Source organism: Chinchilla lanigera, unplaced genomic scaffold (genome assembly GCF_000276665.1).
Source record: "Chinchilla lanigera isolate Chin_1 unplaced genomic scaffold, ChiLan1.0 scaffold00005, whole genome shotgun sequence".
Lineage (NCBI taxonomy): Eukaryota > Metazoa > Chordata > Mammalia > Rodentia > Chinchillidae > Chinchilla > Chinchilla lanigera.
Window position 1 is genome coordinate 14217082 of NW_004955406.1, and position 14363 is coordinate 14231444.

The 14363-nt window shown below is 37.2% G+C and overlaps 1 protein-coding gene across 3 annotated transcripts in view; it reads left to right on the top strand.

Moving 5' to 3' along the window:
* The window catches only part of Rabgap1l (RAB GTPase activating protein 1-like), a 598504-nt gene that overhangs the window by 533 nt on the left and 583608 nt on the right, over window positions 1-14363 (top strand). The window lies entirely within an intron of this gene.

The window sequence follows — 14363 nt, forward strand, 5'->3', positions numbered from 1 at the left end:
GGCCGCTGCCGGGCTCGCAGTCCCATCAGCCCCGCGTCCGGGGGGCGTGTGGTTAGGGTGTTTTCTTCTCCGCGCGCAGGCTTCTGTTCGCAGCTGTGTCTTTCACTTGCTCTTCCCCTTCCTCCCGCGAGCGCTGCCCGGCTCCTGCTCCTGCTCCTGTAGATGCATGTGGTTTTGTAGTCTGGCTTCGTCCTGGGCGGATCTCTACCTGCAAAGAATGACCACTCTTCAGAGTTGACCGCTTGAGCCTTGACAAACACCCCGTCCCCCGCCTGGATTGTGGGTGCTCAGTGTCCTGATAAGTGAGTCAAAGTTTCTGAGACTGGGCTGGTACTTTGCACTGGTCGCCAGCGGTGCTGGGCTGGGCAGTGCGTCAGCATGTGGAAAAGGGCCACTGGCCAGCTGGAGGTGGCCGAGGACCAGACAGGCTTCGTTTCAGACCCAAGGGAATGTGTCCAGGTGCTTGTGTATTCTCCTTGGTCGTCCCAGAGTTATCTTAGAAAATGTACTAAATTTTGATTTAGGTGGGCACTTGCAGAATTGATGGTTTCGTGGAAATGAACTGAAATGCCAACCAACCTCGTTACACTAATGGTAAGGAGAACTTATGCTTGGTTGACAGATTTCAGTGCTGTTTGGAGACAGATTTCAAGGCCTGCATTTTTGGCACTGGAAGTAGTTGCGTGTAACACTTCACAAAACAGAATCATGAAAACCTTTTTCATAGTTGTGTTTGTATTTGGTGTCTGCTGCACTTCTGTAGATTGCTGCACTTCTGCACTTGTGTAGTTATGATGTCAGAAGATAGGGACCTGAAGTTTGTGGTCAGATTGGAAGTGAATTTTGCTGATGGAAAGTACGGTCTACAAACTGCTAGCCGTGGAAAATTGGCCTGTCATTCATTATGTCCGTAGAGCTCCCATATAAAACTGGCGAGATTGCAAAGGAGAAAGACTAAGTGAATTTAGTATTTACATCATCATCAAATTGTATTAAATGGTCACCTGCTTAGGAAGTTAGCTAAGACGTTGAGTTAGATTGGTATCTATAGTCAGTTGAGGATGTGTTCTGATATTGTTAAGTCATATGAGAAGAAATAGATGAGGGCAGGGCTTATTTGTGAACATATTGCATAACTTACATTGTATTCTAGAAAGCGGGAAACGAGATAGTAGATCCTAATACTATTAGGTCAGATAGTAACATACAAATCAACCTAGAAGGGTGTGACTGTAAATGTATGAAGTTTTAAAAATTTTTTTGGTTTGCATTATTTTATAAGAATTTTGTATGGTATAGTTGTGATGTTCTGAGAATTTCTCATTGATAATTGTTTCACGATCTAGGTTGTTTTCATTCTAGAAGTTACAGTGGTTTTTTTTTTTTTTTTCTTTGCCAGAATTTTATATGAGACAGAAATTTTCATGTTTACTAGTTAACAGTTTTGAATATGTGACTAGTAAAAACTTGTACTTTTTTTTCTTTGCCTAAACCCAAACTTGAAATTGCTTAATTACAAGCAGTTGTATATTTATTTGAACTCTCAATTGGTATGGCATCAAAGCTGAAAGTTCTAGGGCTGGGTTTATAGCTCAGTGGTAAAATGCTTGCCTTACATATATGAGACTCTGGGTTTGATGTCCAGTACCCCAATACAAAACCCAAAAAACCCCAACACAAAAAAGCTGAAAGTGCTTTTATCATTGTCTTGGAATAGTCAAAAGAAAGAATTATATTTTACCAAATGAAAATATTATGTATGAGATAGCCAGGTTTGTAGATACTGAGAGTAGCAGCTAAGTAGAAAACATTTCTTATACAGTACTGGGGGTGTAGGATTGGGCCTGCATTCCATCTTATCATTGTCTTCAAATGGTGGGGGGCTGATCATTACTGAATGAAGCGTGTCTGGGGATTGAAGTCAGTATTATAGTATACAGGATTCTGAGACACACAGCTTTTTTCCTTATGTCTCACAAGTTTTAACAAAATGCTATGTCTTAGTAACTTTTCTCGTTGCTGAGACAGAATGCCTGACATCCAAAGTTAAAGGGACAAAGGTTTATTTGGTTCACAGTTTGTAGAGGTTTTGGTTCATAATGTGTAGGCTCCAAGGCAGGGTGATATGGCAGACAGGCACCACAGAGGAGAAACAGCTTATGGTGGGCAACAGGTAACAAAGCAACAAGGGACAGCTACAGCTTTTTCTATCCCTTATATCCTATTCAGGCTACTTATGGTGGGTAGCACTCACACCTGTCATCCTGGTGCCCTTGATCCTAGCATTGCACCATGAATCAGTTCCAGTGTCACACACTCTACATACAGCCACCTCTGAAAAAGCCCCACCTATGACCCAAATGAGGCTTTGGTGGAGCAGCGGGTGGGGGGAACACCTCTAAACACAAGTCATAACATGCTGCGTGCTTGTAACTCTTGTCTTACATAAATGGGTCAGCCCTGAGGCCTGAGAATGACCAGCAGTTCAAGGCTGTTCCAGCTGCTGTTCTAGCTCAGGGATTTCTTATGGAAATAGTCTTGTGAACATTTGCCATGACAGACAGTGGAAGCAGAGAAAGGACAGGCTGAGCCTGAGTTATGGTAAAACATACTCACTTTTTAAAAAGAGCCTTAATGTTGAGATTATGGAGAAGGACATAGCTTGACTTGACTCCTGCCTTGTCAGAATGAGAAAAACTTCTTCCTTGTAGATAGTATTGAAGTAAGGTATAAATAAGTATGTGGATATCAGTGGACTCTAATAAGAAAGAGTTAATAGAATTAGGCAGAATTTGTATCTCAGTATTCTCTTTTTTATACTTCATTTATTTTCGTATTGCTCTTATTTAGTAGACAAGATGCCACAATTGTTTGAGTTTAGCTCATACTGATTCTCTTTTGTTATCTTACAGTTTGTGGCGTAATTTTGGGGGTTTTCCTGGGAAATTTGTAGGCATACATGTATACTCAGTTGACTTCAAGTTAGATATGGATTAGGATTATTAGTGTACTTGAAATTCTAAGCTGTCTTGTTTTCTAAAGTCTTAAAAATAGAAAACAGAATTCTTTATAAATACTCATGAAAAATTTGGTTACAGGCTGTGTTGTGATAGACAAGAGTACAGCCAAAAATATATTCAAGAAACCTCTCCCTTTCTCACCCAGTTTAGGAAGAAGTAAGAAAATATTTTTTTTTCCAACAAAAGCTTGGTTTTCCCAGAATATCAGCTGTAACAACTGGTTGCTGAGCTATTTTTCTTCTTGTCTATTCTAAATTCAACAAGTACTACATGTCTTTTGTCCATGGCAAAAACTTAATTGTAGAAGGGGATTCTTAGTAATAAAGGTCCCATGGAGGAATGCAAGGTTGTGCTGGGGAATTTGACTGGGAAACATCAGGTATGAAAAATTCACTTTTTTTATTACACTGGTTTTCTCTATACCAGCCTTCTCAGGTGGGAGTATGGGCACAAAATAAGAATCACTTGTATTTTTTTTCCATACCATAAATTTCTTTTTCCTATTCCCCCAACCCATTACTCAGTGACTCCTTGCTACTGGGAGAAGTGTGTTGGATCGCTTCTTGGCCTTTTGACTAAGATCAAGTGAAAGTGTGTTGTGTCTTTCATGTGTTTTAAGATGAACAAAGGCTTAGAACCTTGACCTTGGCTGATGATTCCTAAACCAATTCCTACTTCTTGTAATTTATTTGCTTGCAGATGATATTGATAGGCATCTGTTACTCTCATTTTCGAAGGGAAAAATGAATTGTGAAGAGACTAGATATGTAATCAAGAACAAGATTTATTGAACTGTATAGTACTTGTGGGAAATCAGGAAATTAATTGTTTAGGTGAACACTTACTCAACTGTTCTGTGACCCACGATGAGAAATGCATTTTTGTCTTGCTTCAGCATGCATTTGTGCACATATACAAAAGTGAAAGAAAACTTTGGCGAAATGCTCTTTATCTTTTCATGAAGGGCCCTGCTGAGTTGGCTTATGCTGCTTGTAAGAGCAATTGTGCATATCTCTTCCCACCTAGCCGCATGTCAGTGATACCATGTTGTAGCTTGAAATTGGCCATGGTGGGGGAAGTCAGCAAGTGGTGTAAATTCACCCCTCCCCCCCATAGCATAGCAAGTTCTTAAACATTTATAGCACATCACTATCTACAAAACATTTTAATTTATTAAATTCATTGCATTTTGAAAAAGTATAGGTTTTAATCTCAAAATTAATTTTACTCTCAAATAATGAGTAACAGTCTAGTTTTTTAAAAAAGGAACTAGTGTAGCCCATTCTCCTAACTTTGCAGATGAATAATACAAAAAGCCTGAAGTCTAAGGTCATATAGCTCTTTATTAGCAAAGCCAGGGCTCTGGACTCCTCAAGTTGATTTTTGTGGGGTTCTTTCCTTTCTGAACCCAAGCCATTCATTTAATTCAATTGGAGGACTTAGTTCAGTGGTGGTGAACCTGTGGCATGCATGCTACGTGGGCACACAGACTGCCTCCGTCAGCATGTAAACCAAATCATCCTAGCAGCCGAACAAACAGATATCAGTTGTTTTTTCTAAACTAAAACCTCAGTATTTAAGTTTAGTTGCAACATTGGCCCTTTGTGATAGATTACTTTTTTTTTTTTTGGTACTGGGAATTGAATTCAGGACCTTGTGCTTGCCAGGCAGGCACTTATGCCACTGAGCTATATCCCCGGCCCTCTTTTGTGCTAAATAAGTGGAGTTCGGGTTGCAGTTTGGGGGCTTGATCTTTAAAAGGTTCGCCATCACAGACTTAGTCTATGCAAGACATTATGTTTAGCAGTTGAGATGGATAAGGCATGTACCTTGGCCTTAAGGTCCTCATACTTCTGTGTATAGGGTTAAATAATGGAAACAAAGATAATGTAAGGCAGAAAGTAAGGAGTGGTGAAGAGATAAAGATAAGGTACTGTATGAGTTTAGAGGGGAGAGTTTACTGTTAGTTGTAAGGATAAGGAAAGAGATGACATTTTAATTACACTTTGAAGAATGGGTAGAATTTGGACATTTGGAAATAGGACAACTTATATGGAAGGAACTTAGTGATCAAAGGCATAGGGAGTGGTGGCAAACCTATGGCATGTGTGCCGCAGTGGGCTGTTTGTATCATTGAAAGCTCTAAGCTCACTGGCATAGAATTGTGAACAGGAAAAAAGAAATAGTGAAAGAGCTAGACAGGAGTCAATACCAGATGCCAGAATGCCACTTTTCCCTTCTGCTTTTCAGTTTGTCTTTTTATTTTTGGATCTGGAGTCATCTAGTACTTAACAGTAAACAAATTTTCTGTGCTATGCTCCTTATTAAAATGTGACCTATAGTTGGCTGTGGGATACACCTATAAGCCCAGCACTAGGGAGACAGGCAGGAAGATTCCCACAATTTCAAGGCCAGCCTAAACTACATAGAGAGACCGTTTCAGTCCCTCCCCCACAAAAAAGAGAAAAAATGTGACTTAGAGAGCACTTATATATCCTAGGAGTAAAAATTGATATGTTAGAGAAACAACCTTGAGTTTACCAGTCATAAAAGTTCTGGGAAGGGAACTGTCTTTGTAAGGAGATACTAGTGTTCTTTTGTCCACTAAACATTAAATTGGCTATCGCAGAACAGGAAGCAGTTTTGACAGTCTTCAAAGGGGCTTCTAAAATGTGATTTCTAAATGACTGGATCTTAATGCTCAGAGGCAGGTGTGGTTCAGGCAGAAAGGTAGTTTATAATGATACGTAGCCGAGCTGACTGGCTTTGGAATTTTGGATAGCAATACAGGATATTTAATATTAAATCCAGTTGTGAGGGATTGATGTATTCTTAAATCCAAGAACTTCCTTGGATTTCAGTGTTTCTGTACTTAACAGCCTGTATGGCTGAGGATGTTTTAAAGTCCTGGGTGGAGCTTGCCTTGTTCCGCAGGGGAATTAAGTGGCTATAAATGAAGATAAATGCCAGCAAGTTGTGTCTGTTAATCATACTGAAGCACTGGGGGCAGTTCTTAAGCTTTTCTGTCTACTGATTTCACACTTGCTGCTTCTAATTAAAATGATGCACAGTTCTTTTGAAGAAGCCTTGCTTCTCTTTGACCCACTAGTTCTGAAAGGTAAAAAGCCTTAGAGTGTTGCCCAGATAACAACACACACGCACACACAGACTCTAGTAGCTCATCAACTGAAATGTGTGGAAAATTTTGGATCTCATGGTAATGAGGTTGCTATAGTAAATAACTGCTTGGTAAAAAGCAAAGTTTTGGGGATGAGCCTTGGTTCTAAAAAAAGAATTGTGTTTCTCCCATACTGTTTCTTTCACTTACTTAAGATTCTGATATGTTAACCGTAGTGTTGTGTCATTTTAGAAGGCTTCAGCAGTTTTGCATGAACTGCTTCCCAAGTGGTGTATACCTGAGATAGCACAGTAAGAGTTTACATACAGTATGCACCAGATACCTGAGTTAAATAACTAATCAAGTCACCACAGGATTTTTGGTACATTAAATTTCACAAACTGAGATTACTGTTAGAATCCTTTCAATTTTTCTTTTTTTTTTTTTTTATGGCTCAAAGTGTGGTGTTGGTATCCTTAATTTAAACTCTTTAATCATTTCTGTAGATATATGTGTTGTGTGTGTGTATGAGTTTCATGTCACCTTGGTTGTTGGAATTTGTGCTGAAAAAAATAGCCCACCTGGCAGATGAGTAAAATCAAGTAGGCTGGTTCATTGAAGCCTGTCATATGAAGTCTTCGCAGTTACGAAAGTAATGCAAATGCAAAGGGAATTTTTATATACCCCATTTCCAGGAAGGAAACATATTTTGAAAGGCAAGTGTAGGATTTATTCATATACTAGTGAAGAATTTTTCAGCTTCTCCCCTATCCCACATATACCCAAATTCTGCCCTCAAATTAGACTTGTACAGGGGCTGCAAATAACAAGCACTATTTTTAGAAAAAACCCCACAAACCTCTGGTTTTCAGTCTTAAGAGGCATAGAATTTGTTAAACCATGGAGGGTGTATTCTGTACTCCAACATGTTGTGTTTGTCATTTGGAGGCCCTGTATTGAAGAACAGTATATAAATGTAAATAGTTGTTAGGATGGTTTTTTAGGTGTTTCTTTAGTTTATTTTTCTGTAAATTTATCTTGTTATAGCACTTTGAGTTGGCTATGCTTGTACTTCAGTGGAAAGTAAACCGTGGGAGGCAGACAATATGGCTTCTGAGGTTCCTTTAGAGTATAGGAATTTTGTTATTCAGCAGCTATTTGACACCGGACTTCATTCATTAATCATTGTATTTTCTGAAATTTCTTCTCTCGTGTACTATATTCTTTACTTAAAAAATTGTCTTATATTTGCCCTGCTGTCAGTGGTCATTTTTGGACTACTGTTTTGATTTGATGTTGTCTCACACTTTCTGTACAAAGAGCTATTACCAAATTATATTATCCAGTTGTACTGACTGATAATTCAGTCACTGTTTTCTCTATCCAAGTGATGATGAACTTTTTAGAGCTTTTGGTGATACAAACAGCCCCCCTGCGGCACGCTTGCCATAGGTTCACCACCACTGCTCTATCCTTTGCCCCCTCAGTATTTTAAATGTACTGTCACACTGGCCTAAGCTTCCTGGCCAAGTCAGTAGGAAAGTGGAATTAGTTACCATTATTATTAAAATCCTAGGAGCATCTATTTGCCAGTGCTACCTGCAAAAAGTTTTTACATGAGTTATGTACCTGGATTTTTCACTGAGTCTAGTTCTAAGTTTAAATTCTTTTTTTTTTTTTTTTTTTTCTTTGATATTGGGACTTGAACTCCGGACCTCATGCTTGCCAGGCAGGTGCTGTGCCATTGAGCCATATCCCCAGCCCAAGTTTTTAAAATTCTGACATGTGTTTTATATTTCTTAGCAACATTGTCAGTAGCTTTGCTAGATAAAACAGGTTTCTCCTGTTGCATTTGGTATCATAAGTAATAAGTTAGCCTTCTCTTTCACTTGAAGATATCAGACAAAAATTTTTGAAGATAATCTAATAGGTTAGAGAAACCAGTTTATCAATTAATTACTTCCCATTTTGAGTATAAGTGTCATTGTGTTTGTGTGCTAACTTTGTTATATGCCAGTGAGGCTTTTTTTTGCTAGACAGCCTTAACAGTTTTTAAATTTTTAGAATTTTACTTAAAAGAGGATGAAAATTGTACCTTTTAGACATTATTATTAGTTGCTCAGTGGGAGCAGATAAATTTTTTCTCTCTTTGTATAATAATAATAAGATAATCTTGAGTATTTATATGGGTTAGTTATTACATAAGATAATGCACATTATCTAGTGATCTACTTAATCTTCACAGTGAGTGCTAGAGGTAAAAACTACTGTAGTATCATTCCCAGTTTGCAAATGAGGAAACAGGCTTGGAGGAGTTCAGCAACTTGCCTGAGATCTTATAGTTCATAGGAGGCCTCTCTTGCTCCTGAATCTGTCTCATAGTGATTGTCAATGACTTAATTTGTATTGATTATCTTTAAAAGGGGATAATACTTGTCTTGCCTGTTTTATAGGGTGGTTATGAGAATTAAAAAGGTAAGATTTACAAAATAATATAAATGTTCTCTGGTGTATTCATCTTATTGGATACTATTCAAGAAGCCAAAGAAATCTTTGAAATTATGCACATGTATTTGTTTGAAATTAATAATCCATAGTACCATAAAATAAGTTGGACAAATGAGTATATGAAAGGCTATTATTGTTCTGTATCTAATGTTTTTTAAAATTTTTTAAATTCTCTTTAAAATAAAAAAAAGAAAGTCTATCATCTGCAGTGTAGAAGACATATCTTATGTGTGTCCGGTGGGTCACTAAGTAAAAGGCAGAGGATGGCAAAAATGTAGGGGTATTTTGAATAAAAAGTGTACTAGGTGATCTCTAGTATCCTGAATTCTTTCTTTTTTTTGTGACAAAGAGTATACATAAATAATTCCAGGTGACTGGTAAGATCCTTCTAATATCCAGAATCTTTGAATGTTTGTAAAAGATAACTTTTCTTCTCAAATAGCTTGAAACACCCAAAATAGCTTTTAAATTTTAGCTTAGGCCAGCAACAACTTTTTTTTTTGTGGTTTTGGATTTGAACCCAGGGCCTTCACACTGAGCTCCATATTTTGAGTGTTTTGAGGCAGAGTCTCATTAAAGTCACTAACTTGCCCAGGTTGGGCTTGAACTTGTGGTCTTTCTGCCTTAAGCCTGGAACCATAGTTGTGTGCCCCTAGGCCTGGCTGTTTTTTCATTTGTATATATGTACAGTGTACATGTTTATATATATTCCTAATGAACCATAATGAAATGGTTATTATAGTCAAGCAAATTAACCTGACACCTTCCATAGTTATTATTTTTGTGGAAAGAACATCTAAATCTACTCTCTTAGTGAATTTTTAGTGTGCTATATATTACTATTATTATTATTAATTTTTTTTTGAGACAGAGTCTTGGTATGTAGTTCAGGCTGGCCTTGAACTCACTGTGGACCCTGGGCTGGCCTCAAACTCTTGGTGGCTTTCCTCCCTCAGGCTCTTGTGTGTTGGGGTTAAAGGCATGCAGTACCACACCTGGCTGTTGTTAATTATGGTCCTTATATTGCATACTGTAGATTGGATCTCTAAATTTGCTCATCCTGTATAGTACTTCTCCCATTTCCTCCCCTTCCCTCTATTTCTGTTTCTGTGTTGACTTTCTTTTTAGTTTCCAGATATAGGTGAGACCATGCAGTATTTTTCTTTCTTGGTTTATTTCATTTATCATAGTATCCTCCAAGTTCATCCATGTTGTTGCAAATAGCAGTATCTTCATGTTTTTCCTCCCTCTCCACTTCCTTTTTTTCTTCAAATTTAAAGGCATATTGTTCTTAGACAGTCTCATGACTTTTTTTCCCCCTTAAAAACAACACCTTCACTGCAAATAAATAGTCTAAATAATGAAGAGTTCAGGATGGTGTGAGTCCCATTTGTCTTAAGTCCTGGTGTTGCGTGGATTGACCAGCAGCCACTTCTGATGATAGGTGATATAGATGCAGAGATGAGATATAGATGAGATATAGATATAGATGCCAAATTTGTTAACATTTCCTCATTTCTAAACCATCCTTAAAGAAAGTCATGTATGGGGTTACATCTTTCAAGTGATAGTGTAGCAGTGCAACCATGCACTGGATCCATATTTTCACCAATGAAAAATGAAGAATTTCTAAAATTGGCAGTTTTGGAAATTGATTTGTTTTGTAGCCCCTGTCATAAAGAGGTTTACTCTTTCTGGACTGTGCTTATCAAGCTTTCCTTTGATTGGTTTCATGTAATCTTTGATGTACTTCTTACCAGCTTCCTTTGTGAAGCTAGTGTTTTGCAATTGGTGGTTCACAGCAACATCAATACCAGTGATTATGGTGCTTTTGATAGGTTGCCTGCTAGTGAGTGAATCATCAGTGTTAATTTCTTCGTGTTGACCATCTTCCTTTGCACTTATAGGCACAGCCTGTACAAGATCTGGATCTTGTGTTGGGGATCATCGCATTGTGTGTGATAATGTCTGGCATAGTGGCTAAAGGGAGACAGAGAAGTTAGGGAGTACTCTAGGAGTGGAGGTGGTGAGTGGAGTGTGGTGTGGATAAAAGGTGGAAAGGGCTCTTTTAAAGATAATTCATACTCTTTCTCCCTCCTCCCCCAATTTTTATCCATTGATAGACACAGTGGTTGTCCCCACCTCTAGGCTGTGTGATTTCTCTAAGAGGTTCTGACTTCATTTTCTTTGTGTGTGTATCCATTGGAAGGATTTCTGGGAAGATGATAGTTCTGTTTTTTAAAGCATCTTCCATATTGTTTTCCATAATGCCTGTACAAATTTACATTCCTATCAACAGTGAAGGAAGATTCCCTTTTCTCTAGACCTTTGCCAACATTTTTTTTGGTTTATATGGTCATTCTGATTAATACGAGCTGTATTTGATTTTAGTATTGATTTGGATTTCCTTGGCAATTAGTGCTGTTGAGCACCTTTTCACATATCTGTTGGCCATTTGTATGTCTTTGGAAAAATGTCTATTCAGGTACTTCATCCAGTTTTTGCTTGGGTTATTTGCTACTTTTTGCTATGAAGTTGTGTATGTTCCTTGAATATTTTGGCTACATACTAACTCTTTAAAAGATACTTAGTTTGCACATATTTTCTTTCACTCTATAGGCTTTTAGTTTTGATTGTTTCCTTAGCTGTGTAGAAGCTGTTTAATTTGATGTAGTTAGTCCTCCTTATTTTTGCTTTTGTTGACTGAGCTTTTGTTATGATATACAGCATCATTGCCAATGCTGATACAAGAGGTTTGGGAGCTAAATTTTCTTCTAGGAGTTTTATGGTTTTAGGTCTTTAGTTTTTCAGACCATTTTTTAACAGGCACTATCTTTAAATGACAACTTTTTACACTTAGATTGAACAAATGCATATAGTGCATGAGTGAAATGCATTTGTTTCTTTTCTCGAAGTTAAAAATGTTTTTGGGAATGGGTGGGTGAAATAGCTTGTAGTGTGTTATCACATTATTGGTATTTAATACTTTTCTTGTGACTTACCCATAAATTTGTGTTTCCTGAGTATTTTCAGAAGAAGGTTAATACCATTATGAGTAAGAAAGATCATTTTTATTTTATGGCATATTATAACTTTATGACTTTCTTTGCAGTTAGTTTCATTCTCTGCCATTGTTTTATTTGACAAGCATTTATTAATAAGGCAGGATTTGGATTTTGTGCAGGGAAGCAGAATGGGAGGCCGTTAAAGAGCTGACGGTCATATTGGGGAAACTAGTGTAGCAAGGTTGGGTTAAAGCAGGTTGTGTCTTACAATAAAGGTTGAGCGTGAGATATACATATATATATATATATATACAGGTATATATACGCTTGTGTATATATGTATGTATGTATCTCAGTCTCAAGCTTTACTCTAAGCTATATATGTATGCATATATAAATAAATTACAGAAATAAATAAATGATCTGGCTGGGTATCAGGTAAGACTTCTGGGAATATCTGAGTTGTGTTTATCTGAGTTGAGTTTAAGGAAGTCAGGAAGTCAGGGTATTTTAGGTAGAGGTATGCAATTCTGAAATAGTGGGCCTACTTGTCTAAACCTATTGGCAGTCCCTCATCTTCCTGATACAGTTATCTAAGCAATTCCATATAAATAAAGCTCTTTTTTTCCTTACTGAGAGCTTATTTTTATTTTATATATGATGCTTATGGTTTCTGTGGTTGTAGCAGATTAGAAAGAAGAATAATTTACAAGCAGTGATGTGTTAACATAAATACATACTCATAACAGGATAGTGAAATTTTTGATAATGATAGTGGTGAAGAAATAGGAAAAAAAATGTAAAGCAAACAGTCTATAGGTAGTATTAAAAATAATTCTTGGACAACCTAATTAGCTTTAAGGATATCACATGTATGTGTAATACTATAGAATAATAATGAAAGTCTGTCATGGTCTCTCTTACCAAGAAAAGATTAAATACAGTGTATGGTTGGTACAGTATTTATGTTAAGTTTCTCTAAACAGAACCAATAGAAGATAGATATAGGAGAGCAAATTTATATTCGGAATTTGTTCATATGATTAGGAGGCTCTGAATTTCTGTGATAGGCTATCTGTAAGCTAAAAACCACGGAAGCAGGTTGTGTGGCTCAGTCCCCAGTCTAAAGGTATGGGAATGTGTAATTCTCTGTCTTAGGCTGAAGGCCTGAGAACCTAGCAGGTGGGGAGTTACTGGTACAAGTCCCAGAGTCTGAAGCCCAGAGAATCTTGAGCTCTGATTTTTAAGGGCAGGAGAAGATATGTGTCCCAGGTTCAGAAAAGGAGGGTGGGTGGAGAGGGCAAGAGAGAGAAAAGAAAGACTATGAGAATGAATAAATAAGACAATGAATTCGCCTTTTTGTTCTATATGGGGCCTTCACCAATTGAATGGTGGCTACTCACATTTTGTGAGGGTAGATCTTCCTTACTTAGTCCACTTATTCAAATGTCAATCTCTTTTGAAAACACTCTTTAAACATAAATAATGCTTTACCGGTTATGTGGATATTCCTTAGTTCAGCAAAACTGACACCTAAAATTAACTGTAACAATACATTTATGAACTATTAAATTGTTGCTAATAGATTTTCTTTGTGAAATAAGATGAAAGCCAGAGAAGGTAAATTTAGTTTAGTTATTAAATTGTAAATTCAGAATGATTGGTTCCCGAAGGCTTTGAATTAGTTTTCTTATATGTGTGACAAATATTGAGCTACAGATTTTATGCAGACATAGTTTAATACAGTATTTGTAATATAATTATGGCTAAAAGTTGTCTCCCTGTAGGAGATACCAGAGTTTTTGACCCTTGGATACCAAGTGTTTTTTAGAGAGCATGAACCAGGTCTTCTCGTTGTTTTAGATGGCATGTAGCTATCAGCATAACACCTTGAAAAGACTTTCCTCAGGATGTAGGTTGTGTTAGAACTCTCTCGTGTGTAATCAGAGCATCCTGTTGCTCCCCCACCCCCTTTGTCGAATAACAGTCACTTTGTATTGTAACTTGTATGTTTCTATATTGGAATATAGGCTTCTTGAGAGCAAATCCTGCTCTGAAATGACCTACCCTAGGTTTCAATATTGGTTCTGTGTGTTTATGGGAAAATAACCTGTAAAATGGGGATAATAGTGGGGGTAATATGTTAAGACTTAACTGCATAGGGTTATTTATCTTGAATAATAGCACAAATCCTGGGAGATAGTTAAATTCTTATTTTTCCTCTTTTTGTTTTTTTTTTTTTTTTTTTTTTGGTCTTTTTGAGAGACGGTTTTGCTATGTAGTTCAGGCTGGCCTTGAACTCACTTTGTAGCCCAGGCTGTCCTTGAACTCCTAGTGATCCTCCTGCCTCAGCCTCCCAAGTGCTGGAAATATAGGCATGCACCACTATGCCTGACCTTTCTTCCTTTTTTTGTTGTACTTTAGGATTTCAGTAACACTTCTTAGGTGAATTTATAAACTGTTAGAGCTTAAGTGGATCTACCTGTTAATTTTTATTAAAAGACTATCTTGAAATGAATAATGACTACTATAAAATAATACAGCCCTTGAATTAGATGGTAGCAAATTATTTAGTCTTCAGTTTACATTACTAGCTTATAAAAACTTATCTGGCCCTCTCAAAATTGTACTTATGATGGCATTTGGTATAAGTGTCTTAAGGATAACATCAGTGAAATGTATTGATAGGGAGTTTAAAGCAGGTGTATAAGA